The sequence below is a fragment of the Bombina bombina genome, chromosome 6 (genome assembly GCF_027579735.1).
Source record: "Bombina bombina isolate aBomBom1 chromosome 6, aBomBom1.pri, whole genome shotgun sequence".
Taxonomy (NCBI): domain Eukaryota; kingdom Metazoa; phylum Chordata; class Amphibia; order Anura; family Bombinatoridae; genus Bombina; species Bombina bombina.
This window is the reverse complement of record NC_069504.1, coordinates 902,608,515-902,631,269: the sequence shown is the minus strand read 5'-3', so window position 1 is coordinate 902,631,269 and position 22,755 is coordinate 902,608,515. Positions and strand designations below refer to the sequence as shown.

Below are 22,755 nucleotides of genomic sequence, written 5' to 3'. Positions count from 1 at the left end.
ATCAGATTCAGCCTGCTGAGAAATGTTCCCTAAATCAGTAATTTCTCCCTCAGACAAAACCTCCCTGGCTCCCTCAGATTGGGTTAGGGGCCCTTCAGAGATATTAATATCAGCGTCGTCATGCTCTTCAGTAACTAAAACAGAGCATCCACGCTTACGCTGACAAGGGTTCATTTTGGCTAAAATGTTTTTGACAGAATTATCCATTACAGCCGTTAATTGTTGCATAGTAAGGAGTATTGGCGCGCTAGATGTACTAGGGGCCTCCTGAGTGGGCAAGACTCGTGTAGACGAAGGAGGGAATGATGCAGTACCATGCTTACTCCCCTCACTTGAGGAATCATCTTGGGCATCATTGTCATTATCACATAAATCACATTTATTTAAATGAATAGGAATTCTGGCTTCCCCACATTCAGAACACAGTCTATCTGGTAGTTCAGACATGTTAAACAGGCATAAACTTGATAAGAAAGTACAAAAAACGTTTTGAAATAAAACCGTTACTGTCACTTTAAATTTTAAACTGAACACACTTTATTACTGCAATTGCGAAAAAACATGAAGGAATTGTTCAAAATTCACCAAACTTTCACCACAGTGTCTTAAAGCCTTGAAAATATTGCACACCAATTTTGGAAGCTTTAACCCTTAAAATAACGGAACCGGAGCCGTTTTAAGCTTTAACCCCTTTACAGTCCCTGGTATCTGCTTTGCTGAGACCCAACCAAACCCAAGGGGAATACGATACCAAATGATGCCTTCAGAAGTCTTTTATCAGTATCAGAGCTCCTCTCACATGCGACTGCATGCCATGCCTTTCAAAAACAAGTGCGCAACACCGGCGCGAAAATGAGACTCTGCCTATGCTTTGGGAAAGCCCCTAAAGAATAAGGTGTCTAAAACAGTGCCTGCCGATATAATTATATCAAAATACCCAGAATAAATGATTCCTCAAGGCTAAATAAGTGTTAATATCAATCGATTTAGCCCAAAAAATGTCTACAGTCTAAATAAGCCCTTGTGAAGCCCTTATTTACAATCGTAATAAACATGGCTTACCGGATCCCATAGGGAAAATGACAGCTTCCAGCATTACATCGTCTTGTTAGAATGTGTCATACCTCAAGCAGCAAAGGACTGCAAACTGTTCCCCCAACTGAAGTTAATGCTCTCAACAGTCCTGTGTGGAACAGCCATGGATTTTAGTTACGGTTGCTAAAATCATTTTCCTCATACAAACAGAATTCTTCATCTCTTTTCTGTTTCTGAGTAAATAGTACGTACCAGCACTATTTGAAAATAACAAACTCTTGATTGAATAATGAAAAACTACAGTTAAACACTAAAAAACTCTAAGCCATCTCCGTGGAGATGTTGCCTGTACAACGGCAAAGAGAATGACTGGGGTAGGCGGAGCCTAGGAGGGATCATGTGACCAGCTTTGCTGGGCTCTTTGCCATTTCCTGTTGGGGAAGAGAATATCCCACAAGTAAGGATGACGCCGTGGACCGGACACACCTATGTTGGAGAAATAAATATCCCACCTTGGTTGTGGATTTTTTATTTTATTTCTTTAAATAAATATGGTGGGGAAAAATCATCTGATAAGTCTATTAATCGGAAGAAAGAAAAAAAATCGTCCGATTATAAAAATAAGATATATAATATATATATATATATATATATATATATATATATATATATATATATATATATATATATATATATATATATATATATATATATATATATATATATATTTTTTTTTTTTTTACACAGACATAAAAAGATAATTATGTGCCTCTGTAGAAGTAATAACTGAGGGTACTATATTTGTAACAATGAAAGTTAAGCAAAATGGGACAGACATCATTAAAGGGATCAGCATCAATAGTCCGTTCCTCCCGGTAGGGAAAAAAACAAACAGACCCCTCCGTGGTAAACCTATAGGATACTTCAATTAGGCGTTCACATAGCAAAAATAGGTAAGCAAAAATGTGGAAACTCACCCCCTTCTTCACGGCTCTTCGATGTATTGTGCACCTGTAGTTTGTAGCCGTTAGGTGTAGCACTCTATGCGCTTTAGCCGGACTCTGTGTATCGGCCTGGAGCTTCCACGCTCAAACAAGCCTCACGGCGGTCGCTGTCGCTCTGACTCACCCGGCCTACAAGCGTGACGTCATCCTCCGTAGCCGACTTGCAGGGGGGGTAAGGAGACTCGGATTATTATGTTCAATCCTCACTCGTCCACCTCGTAAGTATCCAACTTGGAAATTCTTGTTTTCTATTTTGGGAACTAAGAGCAAACAATTGCCGACTCCAAAAAACGGCTGTAGGTAACTGAGAAAAAAGATGCTGGAGTCGCAATTGTAAATTGATTACAACTTTTATTTTAATCCTGTAAAACAGGTCACAAAAGTAACAGCCCTTCCATGGTGTACAAGCTTACGCGTTTCAGCAGTTATGCTGTAATCATAGCTTAATTACTCCCTCCTTACCTTGGGCTTAAAAAGGGGTTAAAAACAAACTATTGGTTGAGAGGCTGTGACCAGTTTAACTCTTTCTTAACTGGTGTACTTGGTGTCTCTGTATATACTATGTTAGAGACCTATCTATGCTACCTGTAATAAGTCAGTGCTCAGTGTGTGATATACTTAAATTGATCTATGTATTTATTTGCTTACTTAATTAAAGTGTACTCTTTATGGTATCTAATTTACTCATCCTATGTGGGTCCTAGTATATATACTTAACTAAAGTACTTGACCCTTCTGCTAACCCTAAAGGTTCCTACATCACCTATTTCATTATCCTATGTTTGTTCTTTTTATTATTTTTATTTATGTTCTTTGTAGGATCCCTTCTTGTTGCAACCACTGCATATTCTTAATGTCAATAATGTACTCCTATCACCTTTTATATTGAAAATAAAATCTAATTATATAATTCTCATTATTGATATCATTATTGTTGCTGTCCTAAACCAAAGGATTTTATCTTTAGGGACCTATATGCAGTTAATCCTGCTGAGTAATTTAAAATAGTGGGAATTATTTGGACATATAGCCTTGCTTAGTCTAAGTCTTCAATGTGACATTATATATAATTGAACTGTTTTAGATCCAATGATTAATGACATCGTAAGCCGACTTAAGTCCTGTGGGGTATCTTGTCTTTAACTTAAAGATCCAGAAGACTTCTTTTTTTGCAAGTACGGATTTTCTGTCCCCACCCCTTCGCCCAGCTTCCACTGTTTCTATTATTGTCCATTTAAAGTGTTTACTATCCTTGTTATGGAACAATTTGAAATGCTGGACGAGTGGGGTGGTCAGAGAGCCCGCTTTGATGTCCAACAAATGTTCCCTAATCCGCTTCCTTGTCTCTCTTGTAGTCATGCCCACATATTGTAGGTTACACATGACACAACCTGCTAGGTAAATCACAAAACTGTTTCTGCAATTCATGCACTGTTTGTGATTAAAAAGTGCTTTGGTGGCACTGCATCTGAATCCCTCTCCTATTAGGAGATGTTCACATGCTTTGCAAGATTGATTACTGCACCTATAAACTCCTTTGAACCGGAGCCAGGAGCTGTTTTGCTCCCTCCGTGTATTTTTTAATTGTGTCGGAGCTAATAGATTACCCATTGTGACTCCCTTCCTAAATGAGCATTTACAACCCTTTTCCACCACATCTGCTAGTGCGTTGTTCGCAGCTAGCAATTTATGTTTTCTTATTATTTGACAAATTTTGTTGTATTGGGTACTGTAGTCTGTTACAAAATATGTCTTTCCTCCCTTGTCTCTTTTTGGTTCTGTTTTCTCTAGCAACTTTCTTCTATTGCAGGAAGTAACTTCTTCCCTTGCTTTTCGAATGACTGATGATTGGTAACCTCTTTCTTTTAGGCGTTCTGCCAATTGATCAGCGTGAAACTCAAATTGCTCAGAATTGCTACAGTTGCGCTTCAATCGGGTGAATTGACCCTTTGCTACTGATCTGAAAACCGGTTTTGGATGACTGCTCCTGGCGTGGAGTAGTGTGTTTCCCGTTATTGGTTTTCTGTAAACTTCGGTTTCAACCCCAACCTTGGGAAAGCCTCTTAATGTAAGATCCAGGAAATTAATCTGATTCCTGTTTAGTTCGAAAGTGAACTCCAACCCAAGGTCATTGTTTAACCATTGCACAAAAGCCTCAGCTTCCGCCTCTGTGCCCCTCCACACCAGGAGCAGATCTATGTAACGCCGGTAGAATTGAATATTTCTCCTGAAGGGGTTCCCATCCCCATAGATGCGGGACAGCCCCCCCACCCCATGTAGAGGTTGGCAAAAGAGGGTGCGAACTTAGCACCCATGGCTGTCCCGCATCTCTGGAGATAAAAAAAAACCCTCAAAAGGAGAAATAATTGTGTGTCAATAAATACTGTACAATTCTGAGTATGTAATCTATTACTTCATTCGAGAAGTCAGTATTCCTGCTCAAGAAGTATTCTATGGTCTGTATACCCTTGTTGTGTGGGATGGAGGTATAGAGTGTTCTAACATCAATGGTGAGCCACAAATCTGTCTCCTCCCAGGCCATGTTTGTCATTAGTTTCAAGACATGTGTAGTGTCTTGCAGAAAACTTGTTAGTCCCTCCACCAGGGGTTGTAGTAGTATGCTATCAAGCCACTGCGATGTCCTCTCTAGTAGTGATCCTATGCCACTCACTATGGCTCTACCTGTGACCTCCTCCAGGGATTTATGTACCTTAGGTAAATGATTAAAGATAGGTGTCACTGGATTGTCTACCAGGAGGAAGTCACAGGTAGACTCATCTAGAATACCTAATTCCTTACCATCATCGAGAATCTGTACCAATTCTCTCTTATACTTGGTGGTAGGATCCCCTCTCAACACAAGATAGAATTTGTCATTGTGTAACTGTCTTTCTGCTTCGGCCACAAATTGGGTACGTGACATTACTACCACCGAGCCCCCCTTATCTGCATTTTTAATGACTAAGTTTTCATTAGTTTGAAGCTTCCTCAATGCTTCTTTTTCTTTGTAATTTAGATTATGCTGATTGGATGGGGTGGACTGGTGTAGTAATGTCAAGTCCCTTTCAACCCTTTCCTGAAAGGTTTCCAATATATCACCTCTGTGGTGTATTGGATAAAACCTAGAGGATGCCCTGAATTTTGTTGTCTGAATTGTTGTCTTATCAATTATCGTTCCTTCATGTGATAGTACTTCTAAATTTAAAAAAATCACATTCCTCACTGAAATTAAATTCACTGATTGATCTTGTATCTGTTCTGTGATGAGATATTAGCATCCAAGTTCTCCACTTCCTCATTGTAAAATAATTTTTTTACTGTTAACCCTCTAATCAATCTGTTAACGTCAATCAAGGTATTAAATGAATTTAACTTCTGTGATGGAACAAAACCTAGTCCCAAGCTTAACACTTTAATTTCCATTTTGGACAGTGTATAAATCAGACATATTTATCACATTAGTATCATTTACTGGTATTTGCTCCCTCGCCTGCCCCATCTGGTTGATTGGCGATTTTGTCGCTGTTGACCTAACTGTCCTCCCCTCCCTCTGGTTCTTTGGGGGGAAGGGAAAAAACCTGTTCAAGATCTTGTTTGTCACTTAAGTCTGGCCTTATCCTTCCTTCATTATTTGGCGGTGCTATAGCAAGGGATGTTTCATCAGGAGTATATTTCGATGCCCCTTTCTGTTGATTTTTCAGAATTGAAGGTTTAAAAGTCTGGGGAGTCTTAGGTCGTACTGCCAAATGTTCTGTGTCTATGTTTACTGGTAGGTTGGATAATTCATTACTATCTTCCCCTCCTGACGCTGAGCTGTCGTGTCAGGATTCAGCTTCACTCTCAGAAAACTGTACCTTTTTCCCTTTTTGATAATCAACCTCACATTCTTGCTGTCCCTGATTGCCAATCTCTTTGATACTTTTATTGTTTGAGGTATTTCGACCTCTACCTCTGCCACGTGACCTATTGTATGCTCTGCACCCTTCGAATCTATCTTTTCTATTCCAAATAAACACCCTATTGTTATCGTAGTCAGACTGATCCCTAAGGTATTTGTTATGCTTAGTCGTGATTAATAGTATTTTAGACTCCTTCAATGTGTTTTGTAGAACACTATCGTATTTGGGATACTCTAAAGCCTCCCTTCTCTGGTTCAATTCTACTTGTATTGTCTCATTCTGTAGGGTGATTACATTAAGTGTTTTTGTTTTGTATTGTACTAAAAGCACCATTAAACGAAGGGAGCAATCTGATAGTATGACATTCCAATCCCCAATGAATTCACGGTCATCTGTTTGGAATGTTGGGCATTTATTTACCCTTAAACCTCTAGGTATGATTTTTAATTCTTGGTATTTGTTAAGAGTCATGATGTCCCATCTTAATTTACTCTCTTTAAGAAGTAAAAATTCCATTTCCTCAAAAAGCTTAGCTAGGGAGAATCTTGACCTATCTGTACAGAAAACCTCCTCTAGGTCAAGTGTACTGTCATCTCTTTCTTGGAATGTTTTAAGTGAGAAATAAACTCCCCTTTCATTAGTCTCTGCTTCCTCCATTGTGCACCTTGATGTTGATCTGATATTAAACTATATTGTGCTGCTCAAGAGAAAAACTTCCTTATAAATTTGCTAATAGTTAACTTTATATAATAGTCAGTTCTCTTGTGTTTCCCTTTGGCTCTAAAGTTGCCAATTAATTCTAATCAAAGATTTATGCTTATCTCAAAACTGCATTTCAGCATAAAAAAAATATATGAACCTCCTGATAAACAGTATACAATAAACAATAAACCGTAAACCATCCTTATTACAGTCAAATACTGATTGCAAAATTGGCTTTCCAAATGATCCAACAAAACTCCCAGTTTTAAAGGGACATGAAACAATTTTTCTTTTATGATTTAGATACATAATACAATTTTAAACATTCCAATTTACTTCTATTATCTTATTTGCTTCATTCTTTATATATCCTTTCTTGAAGAAATAGCAATGCACATGGGTGAGTCAATCACACGAGGCATCTATGTGCAGCCACCGAGCCTATTTATATATGCTTTTCAACAAAGGATATCAAGAGAATGAAGCAAATTAAATAGAAGTAAATTGGAAAGCTGTTTAAAATTGAATGCTCTATCTAAATCATGAAATAAAAAATTGGGTTTCATGTCCCTTTAAGGACCAGCGCCGTACCCTGTACGTCGCTGCAGTCCTGGGCTTCTCTCTTCCGCAATCTCACTCAAAATAGCGAGATCGCTCTATTTCTGCATGCCCCACGAGTTGGCAACTGCAGAAATAGATTTGCAGAGTTTGTGAAAAAGTTAAACTTTTTTTTTTTTTTCATTTGATCGCATTTGGCGGTGAAATGGTGGCATGAAATATACCAAAATGGGCCTAGATCAATACTTTGGGTTGCCTACTAAAAAAATAAATATATAGTTTTGATAGGTAAATATTTTTTTTAAAAAAGGCTCTATTTCTGTTTAAACTGTAGTGATGGCAAAAATGCTCTGGTCTTTTAGGGAAGCTTTTGTCTGAAATAACCGGTCGTTAAGGGGTTAAAGGGAAAACCAAAAACCACACAAACAGGGACAACTAAATATCACCACTAACCCAAAAGTAATACAATGTATTGTACAAAAAGGTCCAGTGATATGCAATAAAACAATCTACAATCCAGCGATATGACACAGGATGCACTTCTTTAATGCTGGGCCATCAACATTATATATTAATTTGCCAACGCACTAATGTGCAAAACAAGCAGGTTGGATTCTCGGAGTCACCTCCCGTTACAGGGGATCGGATGTCACATTTCTAGACAGCAAAAGGTTACTGGCATTCCACCAAAGGAGCTTGTAAGCGGCATGAAATCACTTACGACCCCACAGAAAGTGCATGTAAACAGTAGCAGAAACAGTAGAATCAAATTTATTGGAACATTGATATGTTGCAAGCAACGCAATTCTCAGTGTGGTCAATGTTTAGTCAGGCTCATCCTTATAAAGTCCACAATAAGAAAAAACCAAGGAGTACCATGAGCCTTAAACTTTTAATGCCATTAGGGCGTTCCATTCCGTCCTAATAGCGCTGGGCTTTAACGGTTTCTATGTTATGTGCCCCCTCAGTGCTGGATCCGGTTGGGCGACGTGCCTAGCACCTCAGGCACTGCCCCAAGATCCAATCAGCACGCAGGAGGTGTATCGATTATCCCCTGCAACAGCCAATGAGTGGGATCATTGGCTGTTACAAGTGTATCCGCTTCCTCTCTTCCCTCACTGTGATCTGAGGGAGAGAGGAAGGCAGATTAGCGCGTCACTTTCTGTGTAAAGAAAAAAAAAAATAATTAACAGGCTGATCACAGTAGCAGCTCTGTGATCAGCAGCAAAAAATACATATATATATATATATATATATAAATATATTACATGTATTTTTTGCTGCTGATCACAGAGCTGCTACTGTTATCAGCCTGTTAGGGCGTTGATCTGTGCTGATCAAAAGTATTGGGGGTTATTTGTGGGGAATTTTTATTTCCAATATATAATTTTTTTTTGCTGCTGATCACTGAGCTGCTAATGTGATCAGTGCCCAAAAGTATTGGGGTTTGCGGGATCTTTAGTTACTGTTAACCCCTTTCCTGCTGTTCCCAAACACTGCCCTTCCGAGTGCTTTCCTAATTTTTTTTTTAAGTTAATATAAAAATAAAAATCTGATGGAATAGGGTGGTAATTAGGGTGATTTAGTGGGATTTTGGGGAGGTGAGGTGGTAATTGGTATGTTTTGTGTTTTTTTTTAAATCCCTTATGGCTGCACGCTATTCAGTAGAAGAGGCTTATGCCATTCTTGCTGGAGATTCAGGGAGTGAAACCCCCTCTGCTTTGTCTAAGAGGGCACCCCATAAGGCATCAGATATAGAGCCCCTGAGTGATGCATCTAATGCTGGTGTGCTCCCTGCCCTCCACCTAAAAGGAGGCGTCGCACAAATGACTAAAATTGGCTACCCCAAATTAAACTGCCCCAGAAACACCCAAATTTACAGAGACTCCTGGCATCCCAACTAATGTTTCAGTATGTGGGCCAATAAATTATCTCTCCCTGATTCTGACAGATACTATGTTTGAGTATATAGTTGCTCAAACAAATGTATATACCAGCCAGTATCTGTCAGAGAATCCACAATCTCAGTATGTCAGGAAAAAAATATCGGCACCCCACTGACATATGAGATTAAAAGGTTTTAGGCTCTGACTTTAGTAATTGGTATTGTGAAGAAACACAGCATACGTTCATACTGGAGCCAAAACCCCATCCTGGCTACCACTCTTTTCCCAGGGATTATGAAGAGGGATAGATATAACAGTTGCTGCAGTTTCTCCATTTTAATGATAATGCCCAGTGCCCCCCCCCCAGAAATGACCCCCTGCATGACAGGTTATTTAATAAACCACCCTTTCCAAAAACTTAAAGAAGTTTACATCCTTGGCCAGGACATTTGCATTGATGAGTCCCTCGTGAAACTTTAGGGGAGATTGCTTTTCAAGCAATATATACCATGCTTTTCAAGCAATATATACCATCCAAGAGGTGTTAAATTGTATAAAATGTGTGAATACAGTACTGGTATTCTGGGCATTTCAAATCTACCACGGTAAAGATAGCCACTTTGATCCACCTGGCTGCCCAGATTCAGTTGGCACAAGTGAGAAAATTGTTTGTGATCTCCTACTACCCCTGCTAAACAAAGGGTACCATTTGTGGCTCGATAATTTTTACACCAGTACAGAGATATTACAATTTTTATTTTGAAACCCTGGCCTGTGGCACAACGTGGGGGGGGGGGGGGGAGAAATCGCACAGGTTTCCCCCAGAAGCTGACGTATGGAAAGAAAAGTAGGGGCACAACGTCAGCTTTACGCCACAATGAGCAACTGGCCCTTCGGTACAATGATAAAAAAAAAAAAAAATGTAAAAAAAAAAAAAAATGTACATCCTCTCCACAATGCACAATGATAGTGTCTGTAAAGGGAAGATCTGCACAGATCCTAAAGCAAAAGTGCACTGTAGAGTACAACAAAAACATGGGGAGGGTACATTTAGCTGACCGGTGCCTGCAGCCATATCTAATTCAAAGAAAGGCAAGAACCAGGTACAAAAAAGTAGCCTTTTGTATTATGCAGATCGCAGTGTATAATGTGTATGTGCTCTATAAAAAAGCAAGCACAGGGAAACCTTATATTTTTTGGAATGTTTGTTAAATGTAACATCTGATATTTTGTTTAACCAGATCCCTAATCCTTCCACAGTTCATTCTGAAAATGTCCAGTGACTCTGCGGCAGGCATTTTCCCACTAGGATCCCGCCCACTGCCTGCAAAAGAACACCCCAGAAAAAATGCAGTCTCTGCTATAAAAAAGAAGTCAGGAAGGATTCTAGATACCATTGCCCTGACTGCCCCTCTCTACTTGGCCTCTGTATCATTAATTGCTTTTGAATATATCACAGAGTTAAATTTAATTTGAAAGCAATCTGTAGGTGTTCCTAATTTATTTTAGTATTCTGTATTCCTAACTCATGGAACCATTAACCCCTTGTTCTGCCCCTTTATATGTTAAGCCCATCCACTCTAAGGCCATGATAAATTAATCAAAACAACTAAAATACTAATTTTAGAATATCCTGAGTTATCCACTTTTGCAAATGGTGTGTCATGAGGGGGGGGGAATTTTCATTCCTGGGCTGCCATACTGTTTCAAAGGCAACATAGGTCCAAAAAAATCAATGTGACAAATGTCCATGTAAATAGGCAGACCCCATATTGGGCCCTGTAACTTCCTAAAACCCCATAAAACCTGTGCATAGGGGTATTGTTGTACTCATGGGACTTGCTCTTCTCCGCCCACCCCCTAATACAACTTCTCTGTCAGCCAAAGACTTTGCCAGCCACTTCAATAACAAAATCAACTCCATCAGAAATTAAATCAGCTCAACATACTTCCATTCTCTCACCCCCTCAAACGCTTGCAATCAACCACAACCCACAGTCATACAGTTAGCTCTTTCTCCCGTTACTGAGGAAGAAGTTTCAGCACTTATACTGAGCTCTCACCTCACTACCTGTCCTCTTGACCCTATCCCTTCACAGCTGCTCCCCTCCCTCTCTTCTACCCTTACCACTATACTCACACACTTTCAACCTCTCCCTCAACACCGGTATATTTCCCTCATTCTTGAAACATGCACTGGTCACACCTATCCTCCCCATCCAACTACGGCCCTATTTCCCTACTCCCTCTTGTCTCAAAGCTTCTCGAAAAGCTAGTATATGCACGCCTATCCCATTTCCTTACATTAAACTCCCTCCTCAACACACTGCAATCTGGATTACGTCCCCATCACTCCACAGACAGAGCAATCGTTAAGGTTACAAACTACCTACTTACAGCAAAATCAAAAGGCCACTTCTCTATGCTTATCCTCCTTGACCTGTCTGCAGCCTTTGATACTGTTGACCATCCTCTTTTGCGCAAAACCCTCCAATCCATCGGCATTTGTGACAGCCCTCTCGTGGTTCTCTTTCTATCTGTCAAACCGTACCTGTAGTGTAGCCTTCTCTGGGGCCTCCTCTGCCCCGTCACCAATTTCTGTTGGGGTACCACAAGGCTCTTTCCTCTGTCCCCTTCTCAATCTACACGTCATCATTAGGTTCCCTAATAAAATCCCACGGGTTCCAATATCATTTGTATGCAGACGACACCCAAATCTACTTTTCTGCACCAGACCTATCTTCTTCCTTGCTAACCCGTGTCACTAACTCTCTCACATCTCTTTCTGGATGTCCTCTCACTACCTCAAGCTAAATCTCTACAAAACTGAGCTCCTTATTTTCCACCCTTCTTCTAAAATCTCCACCCCCAATCTCTCTGTCGACAACTCCATCATAACCCCTACCCCGCATGCCGATGTCTTGGGGTCACACTTGACTCAGATCTTACTTTCACTCCTCATATTCAGTCCTTGGCGAAATCCTGCCGCTTCCACCTCAAAAACATCTCTAAAAGTAGACATTTCTTTACACAAGACAAAAAAGATTTTAATCCACTTTCTCATCCTTTTCCACCTCGGTTACTGCAACTCTGTCCTCTGATCTCCCCAGCTGCTGCCTAGCTCCTTTACAATCCATAATGAATGTCTCTGCCAGGCTCATCTTCCTTACACGTCGCTCTTCATCTGCTGCACCTCTCTGACAATCCCTTCACTGGCTTCCTCTTGCTTCCAGGATTAAACACAAAATTCTCACTCAGACACACAAAGCCCTCAACTGCACTGCTCCCCCCTATATCTCAGACCTTGTCTCCAGATACTCTCCATACCGTCCCCTTCGCTCTGCTCATGACCTCATACTCTCCCTCCTCTCTTGTTACCTCCTCACACTCCCGCTTACAAGACTTCTCCAGACTGGCTTCCATCTTGTGGAACTCTCTGCCTCGCTCCACAAGACTCTCCCCTAGTTTTGAAAACTTCAAGTGCTCCCTAAAGACTCTACTGTTCAGGGATGCATACAACCTACACTAACCTTTCTTTATACCGTTTCCTCTCCTACATTACTATCCCCTTGAACCCCCTTAGCATGTAAGCCTAAGAGCCATGCTGTTTGTAGATCACCTTCTTTGGAGCTGACTACAACAATGCAACTCTTGGCAGGGCCCTCTACCCGTCTGATCCCTATAAAATGTTTCCTTGTATTCCGCCTATGTTTATAGCGCTGCAGAATCTGTTGGCGCTCTACAAATAACCGATAATAATAATAATAATAATAATAATAATTGCTGAACACAATATGGGTGTATTATAGCAATAAAACATATAAGGACGATATAAACAGCAAAAAGGCAGTGTTTTTGTAATAAACTAAAAATAATATATGACTAAGTGGCTACAAAAAAAAAAAAAAGACTAAACATAGTCCTTTTTGAATACCCTGGGTTGACTACTTTTGCAAATGGTATGCCATGATAGGACTATTTTCATTCCTGGGCTGCTATAATGTTTCAAAGACAACATAGGGGCCTATCAAGCTCCAAACGGAGCTTGATGGCCCGTGTTTCTGGCGAGCCTGCAGGCTCACCAGAGACAGCAGTTATGAAGCAGCGATCACAAAGACCGCTGCTCCATAACCCTGTCCGCCTGCTCTAATGAGGCGGACAGGAATCGCCGGAATTCAACCCGATCGGGTTGATTGACACCCCCCGCTGGCAGCCAATTGGCCGCGAGTCTGCAGGGGGAGGCGTTGCACCAGCAGCTCACAAGAGCTGCTGGTGCAATGCTGAATACGGAGAGTGTATTGCTCTCCGCATTCAGCAATGTGTCGGACCTGATCCGCACTGTCGGATCAGGTCCGACAGACATTTGTTAAATATGCCTCATAGGCTCAGAAAAATAATGTGCCAAATTTCCATGTAAATGGGCAGACCCTATATTTGGCCCTGTAACTTCTGTAAACCCCATAAAACCTGTACATAAGGGGGGGGGGGGGGTACTGTTGTACTTGTAGGACATTGCCAAACCCAAATGTGTGTTTTATAGCAGCAAAACAAAGGATAATGACAGAAACAGCCAAAGTGCATTGTTGGTGTAAAAAATGCATACAAAAAATATGACCACTACATTTGACCAGGTGTTGTGACTAAGGGGCTTCACAAAAAGACGAGACATGGCCCTTTTTGGAATACCCTTTTGGGTGTCTACTTTTGCATATGGTATGCCATGATGGGGTAATTTTCATTCCTGGGCTGCTATAATGTCTGAAAGGCGATTTAAGCCCAGAAAATGAGTGTGCCAAATGTCTATGTAAATGGTCAGGCCCTATGTTGGGCCCTGTAACTTCTAGAAATCTCAGAAAATCTGTACAGGGGGGGTATCGTTATACTTGTTGGACATCGCTGAACACAAATATGGGTGTTTTATTGCAGTAATGAATAAGGATGTTGATATTCACAATAAAATCATTTGGCAAACAAAATTTCTTAATTTCTTATACTTAAAAAATTTTTATATAAATTTTAACTTTAGAAATAAATATTTGATGACAAAAGAAAGCCCTGTCCGTCCTCTAAAAAAAACAATACATAATTAGTGTGGGTGCACTTAATGTGAAAGAGGTAAATTATGGTTGGACATACTGTATAGCTGAAATTCTATGTTTTATGAAAAGTAAGGAGTGGTAGCCAAGCGCTAAGATAATCCCTTGTGCTGAGTACAAATAAAGGGTCTAACCAACCCCCAAAGGAAAGAACAGGTTTGATAGAATATGTACAGCGCCAATAAAGGCTAAGGGATAAATATAAACACTAAAAACGAAATATACCTGCTAAGGCTGAACAAGAATTTATTATAATTCAACAGTATTGGTACCAATAGATAAAATGAGTAAAAAACAGTAATTAAAACAGTTCTTAAAAGCAATGGTAAGGTGGAGTGTTGTGCTGATACACTCACAAAGTGCAAATAGCAATAGAATCCAAGGGGTGAAGAACTAAGATGGTGGAATCCACATTTGCTTGTGGATACACGAATGAACAAAATGTGTAAGCAGCATAAAAATGTATGTGACTTAAATGTGCAACATGATAGTGCAAATGTTGTGCAACATAAGTGAGAGTAATTGTGATCACTAAGTGTATAAAAGATAAGGAAAAAACAATTCACATCAAAAATACAAAAAATCACAATAAAATATAATATATTAATATATTAAAATATTAAAAAGTCCCGATGACACTGCAGTGCAAAAAATAGTAAATCACAGGTGAATAACTGCCATTGAGTGGCAAATGTGGAAAAAGGGTGGTATACCCACGGCAAAAAAGAAGAAATCCAGTGAAAAAACAAAAATGAAAATAAAAATAAAAAAAACAAATACAAAAATGATGTTCAACAAAAGGTTAAAAAATAACAAAAAAGAAGAACAAAAAGAGTATTGTAATCCAAAAAACAGTAAATTAAGTGAGAGTCTTGATAAAGGCCTTATTTTTGGGGCCGAAACGCGTAGACCTGTTGGTAAGCATTATTCCAATTATTTTAACCACTTTGAGGACTTGTTACGCTATGGTACTCCTTTTTTTACAGGGACATCTCTAGGACTTTGGACAAAGAGCTGACCGTTGTAAGGATTCGCCTGGGAACTCTTCCCCTCAGGATTCAAGGTTCCTTCATGTGATTGACTTTTAATTTACTGTTTTTTGGATTACAATACTCTTTTTGTTCTTCTTTTTTGTTCTTTTTTAACCTTTTGTTGAACATCATTTTTGTATTTGTTTTTTTGATTTTTATTTTCATTTTTGTTTTTTCACTGGATTTCTTCTTTTTTGCCGTGGGTATACCACCCTTTTTCCACATTTGCCACTCAATGGCAGTTATTCACCTGTGATTTACTATTTTTTGCACTGCAGTGTCATCGGGACTTTTTAATATTTTAATATATTAATATATTATATTTTATTGTGATTTTTTGTATTTTTGATGTGAATTGTTTTTTCCTTATCTTTTATACACTTAGTGATCACAATTACTCTCACTTATGTTGCACAACATTTGCACTATCATGTTGCACATTTAAGTCACATACATTTTTATGCTGCTTACACATTTTGTTCATTCGTGTATCCACAAGCAAATGTGGATTCCACCATCTTAGTTCTTCACCCCTTGGATTCTATTGCTATTTGCACTTTGTGAGTGTATCAGCACAACACTCCACCTTACCATTGCTTTTAAGAACTGTTTTAATTACTGTTTTTTACTCATTTTATCTATTGGTACCAATACTGTTGAATTATAATAAATTCTTGTTCAGCCTTAGCAGGTATATTTCGTTTTTAGTGTTTATATTTATCCCTTAGCCTTTATTGGCGCTGTACATATTCTATCAAAGAAATTCTATGTTTTGTTTACGTTCAGAACGTGGACAATTGCCTACGTCATGAAAGGGTTACAAATTTGCATTTATTCAGATGCTTAAAACCAAATAAAAACAGCCTTGTTCAAATCAAATCCTAGCGTGTAGAGAAGTGTCACAGGTCATCTGACGCGTTTAGGCCAATGGCCGTAGTCATAGCCTTCGGCAGCCAATGAAGATGACAAATGCACATGCCAAGCAAGAATGTTTTTATCAATGTAATAAAATTGTGCAGAACTTCCGCCATATAGTTCTCCAGGCACTTGCTTGTTACCTACCTAGGTATTCTCTTCAACAACAGTGGAGCCCTAACACTGTTCAATTTGCATATGTATGTATTCATTTTCTCACTCTTTACCATGGGTTTCTCTTTCACACAAGATATAAAATTAATTCTGTTTGTTGCATAGTTATCTTTTAAAAGTTTTTCTTCCAAAACTGCCATACAAAATATGATCTATATCCCTTCTTAAAGAGAGAAAATGTTACAATAAGCTGCCCGTGTCAATACAAATGACGAGCCCTTTTCGTTATGCAGGAGGATTGCCGATCAAACCGCTCGGTCTGCAGTGACTTATTGTTTTTTAAACAAGCCACATTGTTTTTAAAAATGTTTTAAATAAATAAACTTTTTGGAACTTTTAATTTGAAGCCTATCTTGATTTCTTTTTGGATCGCCGAATACAGCCGTTTACAGCAATCCTCCGCACTACAGGTCGTAGATTGTTGGTGGTCTAGTGGGCAGAAATCCCAGGTTTCATGGGAGTGCCGGTGACGTCACCAGATACATACGTATGTGGTGACGTCACAAAGGGGGCAGAATTGGAAAGCTTAGTGTAGCTGCAAAGGAGCTGGATTCAAATCCATTGATCACAGCTCCCTTAGCAACTACAAACCTCCAAGACCCCTCATTTGCAAAAGAAATGTCTGCCCTTTCAAATGGTGGTAGTATTGAAGCAGTAACACACAGCAGATGTTGTAAAAATAAAGTTAAAAAACAAAAATAAAACAGGGACTTTTTGGGGGATTGGGTCATATGTGCAATTAAAAAAAATCAATGCCTAGAGACTGCTAATTAAGTTTATATTCTAGTAAACAAGTCCCTCTCTTGTCTGTTTAGTCAGATGACCACTGTGGTAACAGTGATCGCCTAGCAAGAATAAAGTGCTTTTATTTCTGCACTGTACAATGCGGCTTCTCTAATCTATATTATAACCCCCAAAAGCCAGTATGGACTGCTATTTCAATTATGGCTACCCTTAATGACATTTTAGTAAGGTGATCACAGTAAAAGCAGTGGTAACTTGGCAATTTTCAATATTATTTACTAAAATATAAACAAAAAAATAGCCTTGCCATGAATTATACATAGAATGGTGTATTGTGAATCTGCTGGGCCTGCTGAAGAAAACAACAAATTTGTGTGGTTCATATACAAGTGTTTATTTTAAATGTAGGTAGCAAGAAAAGCTCAGTTTGCTCAGCACTGGGGTGAAAAAAATCTTAGCAGCGAAAGGGTTAAAGTGAATGTAAACTTTCAAGAATGAGTGCCTGGTTTTTAAAATTACTATTAAAAACAGGGGCACTTTCATTCATGAAAGTTTACATTTCACCCATCTTCTTTAAATACTTACCTTTTCTTCTTGAAGCCCGTCGCAAGCCTCTTCATATGTCAGCAATGACGATTCCGGAATCCCCCCCCCCCCCCCCGGAAACACCGTAATTGGAGGAAGCTGGTTTCGTCAATGCTGGGTAATTGAACCAGGCGGGTGAATCGGTGATCAGACGTTTCAGAAGAAAAGGGTATTTTTAAAATCCGGTGCAATGTCAATTTACATGAATGAAAGTGCCCTTGTTTTATTCACTTCAAACAAGTTTTCGGCACTGAAAAACAGGTAAGCTTATCTAGCTTGAACTCATACTAAAGGAGCACTGTTTCATATCCCAAAATATGTATATTTATACATAAATTAGAAAGTCTTAAAGGGACATAAAAGTGAAAAAAAAATAAAGTAGTCTGATTCACTGATAAGAGGAATGTGTATATAGCCTCCAATCAACAGCTAGCTCACAGTAGTACCTTTCTTCTCCTGAGCCTTTTCAACAAGATACAGAATTTGATAAGTAGTAAAATGAAAATACTCTTTAAAAAAAAAATTCTCTATCTAGACCATTAACGTTTAATGTTGACTGTAATGCCCCTTTAGATTATATACCAAATATTATACAATTTCTCGTCACCCTTTCATAAGAGCACCAAAAAAACACACATTTATGACACGCATATATCCAATATACATTGTAATCGGTGCGTGGTGAAAGTAGATGTTTTACCTACACACATACTGCATCCGCATGTATATACATTATTTTAGCTGTGCATTATACTTGTATATCTGCCAACCTCTCTCCGTATTCATAAAGCGAATGTATACATAGACCTTGACCATCTACTGCATATTTATAATTGTCTGTACCTGAGTATCGTGAATCTAGATTTTCGCACAGCTTTTACACATGACGATATTTATCTATCGATATAAGTAATTACCATTGGTGTTTGTTTATCTACCTGTTTAACATGTGGCTACTCCCAGATTTCTCTCCTGCACCAAATAACCGTGCGCGCCTTCCGGGTATGACGTCATCAGACTAAGGGGCGGAACTAATGCGGCCCTTCCTGGTGGTTGCTATGTAACTTCATAGCCCTATCAGAGACGTCCTTCACAGATGTTATCTTTAAATCATTTGTTTAACCTGCAAAAAAAAAAAAAGTATTAATCTGCGAGAGGATAGGTGATAGGAAACTGTTATATTGATATACTCACCAGATGAGATAATTTAAATATAGCAGACGTAGTGAGGATAGTCGTGACAAAGCTGACTGGCATGGAGGGTATGCAAAATGTACCAGTCGGAGATAAAAATAAAGGTATTAAAAGTTTTGAAATTAACATGTTGCAAAGTTATTTGAAAAGGTACACTGGCAAAGAATGGTAATCTTTTACCAGGCCTTTCTAACAGTAAAATGAAAGGGATATGAAACCAATTTTTGTTTTCTTTCATGATTGGATATAGCAACTTTCTAATTTACTCCTATTATCAAATGTTCTTGGTTCTCTTTGTTGTTTTTATTTGAAAAGCAGGAAAATAAGCTTAGAAACCTGCCCATTGTTGATTCAGCACCTGGGTAGCATTTGCTGATTGGTGGCTAAGCAAGCGCTACCCTGAGTGCTGAACCAAGAATGGGCTGGGTCCTAAGCTTAAATTCCTGTTTTTTTCTATCTAAATCATGAAAGAAAAAAAATGAATTTCATATACCTTTAATATGTTTAATTGTGCATAGTAGATTAGAACAACTTTCATTATTTATTTTGACCCCCTTCATGTAATCCAGCTCTGAAAATTGTAACTTCTAATTCTTAGACCTGGAAAGCACATTGAAGACTTTATTCTAAGGGGGCATATTTTGACCTAGGCAAATAAGGCACTTGCCTAGGGCAGCAGATTGGGGAGGCAGCACTTTTTGAGGTGACCTAACGAGCACTAGCCGTCTGTATTTATATATTTATATATATATATATATATATATATATATATATATATATATATATATATATATATATATATATATATATATATATATATATATATATATATATATATATATAGCAGCCAAAGAAAGATGCACTCACAGGACTTTCACAACAAAAACGGAGTTACTTTATTTGTAACATTTTCGGAGATCAAGTCTCCTTCATCAGCATCTTCGGAGACTTGATCTCCGAAAACGTTACAAATAAAGTAACTCCGTTTTTGTTGTGAAAGTCCTGTGAGTGCATCTTTCTTTGGCTGCTGTATTGTTTTCAAAGCTTGCACCCAGGCGGATGCCCTACAAGTGGGAAGGATCTGGTAATTGGATGTATATATATATACACACACACACACACACATTTTAACAACACAGAATTCAAGTATAATTAAAAAAATTATTTTACAATCTCATACTGTTTAATATTCCTTTAAGTGAAAATACATTTTACAGTGCAGTAAAACAATAATCTAAAAGCAATACACTATATTACATCACCTACTGCTTTGCTGCTTTTGGAAAGTAGTAAAATAATGTAAGCAAGATATGAAATCAACTACCTTATTTAAAAAAAAAAAAGATTAAGACTATTCTAGTGGCTGTAACAAAACAGTTTATATTGCTAAAAGCAGTTACACAAAGGGCTCCATTTATCATTGTAATTCTCCCACATATATGCCTATTGTCAAGGTATTTGAAATATTATTAAATAATATATACAAGTATATTTGTCTTTATTTAATGTCTGTGGATGTGCACATCTAATAATTCATTTAGAGATCTCCCACACTCAATATGCTAAATTATGCAATTGTATAACCACAAAGAACTGAAAATTAACACAGGTAAAATTCTGAATACACATCTCCAGGATGTCTACAAAGGCTTGACACTAAGGCATTTGGTTTAATTAAAATGTAGCCACAGTTTCAGAAACCATCTGTGTGATTGCCTGGGAACCAATGTTAAAAGACAGCATTCTGATACCTAGATCAGGATACATGCCCATATATGGGCTTCCTCCAATGGAGATGCCGATCTGTCTGAAGAGATCTGAAAAATGCAAGCATTTTTCAAAAGGGACTGATAATTAGCACAGATTTGTTGAGTGGCTCATGCTGTGTGGCTACTAACACTGGAATATACAAGATGTTAGAAAAATGTAAAAATGAAGCTCTCCAACATGCCAAAGTTTCAATGCTTTATTTTAGAAAGTGCAGAGTCAAACAGCCACAACGTTTCGGGGAGCCATGCCCCTTAATCATGATTAAGGGGCATGGCTCCCCGAAACGTCGTGGCTGTTTGACTCTGCACTTTCTAAAATAAAGCATTGAAACTTTGGCATGTTGGAGAGCTTAATTTTTACATTTTTCTACTATTGTTGGGGAGTTTTGTAGTGACTCCTTGAAGCTCTAACCTGTGAGTATTGCTGCTGGATGTATTGCACAATATACAAGATGTTAAACATTGCGTCTGGGTTAAGATAACACAGAGAAAGCACATGGCTTACACTGTGATTTCAAAATAACTGTATTTAGATTTTAAGTGAAATTAAATACAATTTTGTAAAGTGAACAATACTAGTTTCATATGTGTTTGGAATAATTCAAATAACACATATATGTATATATATGAGACTGAGACATTTTATATTAAATGAATGATTGCTATGTTGAGTAATGACTACATCACATACATATGAATGCTTGCATCATTTCTAATAATTATTTCTATTTTTATTGCAGACAACCATTGGTCATTTGGATCAATCTATGCACTTAGAAAGAGGTGCACTAAACACCTCAGCCTCTGTGTTTTTAAGAATATGAATAGATATTTGTGAACCTAAAAAGAAATAATGAATGACACTTATTACTTTATTTCAGATGGAGTGCCTGCAGGGGATACCTGAATCATATCATATGATTATATACAAGATGATTATGAAAGTTTAAACACAGCTCTGAAAACATATTAGATATATGAATGCCGTTAATTTCAGAAACAGGATACATTATTTTAATATAATATACTGTGTTTCATATCAAAATGATCAGAAAATTCATAAGATATAACTTAACCAAAACAAATATTGTGAATAGTTGTTGCAGTAAATTATAATAAAATGAATAACCATTTCATAGAAATACTGAATTAAGTGTAAAATGTTTAGAAATAGTGCTGCATGTATTTCTGTGTTGTACTGTCTGCTGCCACCTAGTGTTATGATGCGAAATTGCAACCATGAGATGATTGGTTGTTGCAAGGATGCATTTCCTTGACAACACACTTACCAAATAAACCAATCCATGTTCAGTTGCAAAGAACCAATCCGAGACAAGGCTCCGTGGGCGTTTCCCATTCTCACCAATGACTGATAATAATCAAAAAAGGGGAGGGGTGAAATCGGATGATTTAACCCCCAGCATAGAGACTGATAAGGAGGTTGCTGGCTAATCCTGAAGGAATAACTACTGTGGTTATTATTAAAGCACACAACTACTGTTGGACTCCATATGCAATACCCCCAATTTTGAATTTCTGAGGTGAAATTGGATCTGTTGAGAAACATTGGAAACTGGATTGCTGTTTATTTGGTAATGTATACAAGGTTATTGATAAGATACGTTATATGCATAGTCACTACAGTTAAATTATAGTAAGCAGATTGTACTTTTAAACTGTGTGTCATTGTTTTGGATAGTTCTTAGCTGGCCTGTTTGTATGCAAAAACAATTTAAAATAAGCATCCATTGTTGCTGGGTTTGGCAGAGTCAGAGGAATAAATTGTATTTTAAATTGGTAGTCACAGCCTATATATTGTTTAAACCTGTATCTGATTGGCTAAATAACTTATCTGTGAAAGTTCTGATGTTTTAAATCAATATTGTAATAGGATTGTATTGCTTGGATGTTAAAAGCGAAAGGTTTTAGTCTCATTGTAATATTTTAAATGCAGCTCTGAATGAAAGGTTGGTTTTAAAGATATATTTTTCTGGGTTTTGTAAGAAGGAATGCATATCTTAATAGTTGTTTTTAACGTGTATAATAGTGCTTCATATTCTGGTATTGCAAATATATTTCAAAAATGTTCATGGATATTAACTAAATAAAAGAATTCAGATATTTATATTAATTGTATGATTCTAGTAGATGCATGTTGGTTAA

General features: G+C 38.0%; 1 protein-coding gene across 1 annotated transcript in view; it reads right to left on the bottom strand.

Annotated features, from left to right (window-relative positions):
• Positions 1-18,648, bottom strand: part of TIPIN (TIMELESS interacting protein) — a 116,089-nt gene extending 97,441 nt beyond the window's left edge. The window contains exon 1 of the mRNA XM_053718529.1: positions 18,568-18,648. The gene's annotated coding sequence lies outside the window, so the exon portion shown is untranslated. The remainder of the gene's footprint in view (positions 1-18,567) is intronic.
• Positions 18,649-22,755: the final 4,107 nt, after the last annotated feature.